This window comes from Dipodomys spectabilis, unplaced genomic scaffold (genome assembly GCF_019054845.1).
Source record: "Dipodomys spectabilis isolate Male_0828 unplaced genomic scaffold, ASM1905484v1 ptg000027l, whole genome shotgun sequence".
NCBI classification, from domain to species: domain Eukaryota; kingdom Metazoa; phylum Chordata; class Mammalia; order Rodentia; family Heteromyidae; genus Dipodomys; species Dipodomys spectabilis.
In genome coordinates, this window is record NW_024870704.1 from 608,924 (window position 1) to 611,741 (window position 2,818).

The following is a 2,818-nucleotide window of genomic DNA, read 5'->3' on the forward strand; positions in this document are numbered from 1 at the left end:
CACCCCTGCAGAGTGCTTTTATGTGGAATAATACCAGAGTGGCTGTTTTATTACTTCATCATGATCCAAATACCAATTCCCAAACTAAAGGCCTCTTGACCCCCTTGCATATTGCTGCTGGGAACAGAGATAGCAAAAACCCGTTGGATCTTCATCTGTTGAACCATTATATCAAATCAGGTCTGAAGAATAAGTTGGAAGAAACTGCATTTGATATTGCCAAACGGATAAGTATATATCACTATCTCTTTGAAGTTTTGGAAGGCTGTACAAATTGCTTTTCTAAGTCACCATGGTTTGGTTAAGTTTTTTAAATTTCATAAATTCCATTCCATTGTTTGTGTCCATGCAAAATATTTTCACAATCCAAATAACAACAATACCTTACTGTAACAATTCATGGATTCCATGGAATTCTTCCAAGTGAATTGCCTGACTTTGATGTCAAAATGTATTCAAAAGAGATTTGTATACATCTATAATGGTTTCTGGAGAGTTTGTGCTTTTTTTAATCAGAAAGAATTTTAACTTATCTGTTGAAATGAGTAGTATAGAAACTGAACATATTTCTGGTGTTTGTCTGAAAAATTATATTTTAAAGTATTCTATATTCCATGTTTGTATAATATCCATAATCTATTTTATTCTGTCCTAGATATAATACTTTGAATTCTACATTGTTTTATAATATATAGGCTCATTAATAAATGTGTCCTTTCAGATTGCATTCCATATAGAAACAGTGTAAGATTCCTTTTTTCCTAGGTCCTTATAGTATATTTCTTTGGGATAAAATGACAATGTTGTCTAATTTCAAAAGTTTTTTTAAAGATTATGCTATGTAAAGACTTCACTAATTTGAAGATTTAATACAGTGATGTGAAAATAACTTTTAATTATATGAATTACATGTATTATTACACTTGTAATTTTGTAATCAACTTTTGAAAAACTGTTTTTCATTTCTTGCATCTGAAGAATGAAAAATATGGAATATTGCACAAATTTTCATATCATCCTGTGCAATTGCCATGTTAATCTCTGTATTGTTGCAATTGGGGTATACGTGCTGCTGAAGCATATAGTGTCCCCTAAATTGAAGTATGCAATTTAATGATGCAATCTTTATACAGGCTTATATCCTTGGGTGCCTATTTGTAACAAGGAAACCTTAATGTTCCTAACAATGATACTGATCTTATTTCCCTAAAATTCTGTGCATAATGGAAAAAATTATATTGTTCAGACGATTGCTCACATTTTCAATTATTTTGTCAATGACTATTTTAAGCCTTTTTCATTTTGAAGCATTCATAGCTAGGTCCAAAGGGAATGGCTTTTTGAAGTACTTATTTATCCAACTGAGTTAGCTTTGTAGAACTAATGGATTCAAAGTAGGCCTTGCTTAAGAGCTACTTCTAAACTTCTGCAGTTGAAATTTTCCCAAATGAGGTCTACCTTAACCTTTATCCTTCTTCCATGTAGGAACAGAACAACCAGAATATCTTATCCTAACAGCATGGATTGTCTTACTGGAACAAAACTAATCTTAGTTACAAGGGATCATATACAGATGAGCATTTCAGACAAAAGTGTTCAGTCTAGAAAGTATTTTATCAAAATATAATTGTTTATTATACCTATCATTTCAAAAGGAGCTAAAGCCAAGAAGGTGAAAAATTGTTCATATGCATGATTACCTAATTTCCTGGCCTATCTACCTTCCAACCAGGCAGGAACTTAAACCAAATATTTCTATAGATCCAGAAGTCCATATGTTTCTCTTTGTTATTAGGCCTTAAATTGGTAATGTCTCATCTTGCCTCCAGGTTGTAAATCTACAAATGGTAAAGCTTTAGGTCTAACTCTACCAAACACTGAGGTAGAGATAATGGAATAATACTTTAGAACAGAGCTGCCTTTTATGCCCAATCCACAACAGAGCAATGCAAAACATGTGCCATTTTATTATATATAGTTATATATTTTATATTTATGTGCTGATTTCATGTTTCACGCAATGAAACTTACTATAATTAATTGATAATTTGACAAATAAATTGATATTTATTCCAATAAGTAGAATTGGAATATAAATAATTAAGTTTAGAATATATATTAGAATATAAAAAGTGTCAATGCAAATGTCTTCGGTATAAACTTGTGATACCTTCTAAGTGTTCGTGGTCTTCTAAATTCACATGGTAAAGAAACAATGTTGTTTTCCTCTAATCTATAGGAGGTGTTACTCTGCTGCTGTGTTTATTGTTTTAACTCGCTCACCCCAAACGGTTTTACTCCATATTTCTGAAGCATTCCTAAAGATTATATCCAAATTTAGATGATATGGTGTCTAAAAAATATTATTCTTCTTCAGGACCCATGGGTCCTAGGATCCAATGTCCCAGTTACATGTTATCATCAGATAACAGGGGCAAGACTTCTCAGCTAGGCCTATGCAACATGCCAGCAGAAAGTAATTGAAGATCCATCTCAATTTCTCTTTTCTTATATTTCAGGGCCCCAATTCCTTGAGATTCAAGAATTAGCAGCAAGTAATTGTGAAATGCAAGGTAACTTAAAATGAAGGATGAGTTCACAAAATCTGAGAGAAATTATTGTAATTCAAACTCAATTTACAAATGACGAGCCCATATGAGTGAACAAGATCACAAAGTGTCAGAAGATTATTTTTAATACCCCTCCCCTAATGATGAATCTAAGATTTCAGTCCAGCATAAATGGGCCCAAAAATAGTTCCTGGAAGGATAGATCCATAAATGGTCTACTAAGGCCAGGAAAACTTGACTTAGAGGTC

General features: G+C 32.4%; 1 pseudogene; it reads right to left on the reverse strand.

Annotated features, from left to right (window-relative positions):
* Positions 1–982: 982 nt before the first annotated feature.
* Positions 983–1,081, reverse strand: LOC122104619 (annotated as a pseudogene).
* Between the last annotated feature and the right edge of the window lie 1,737 nt (positions 1,082–2,818).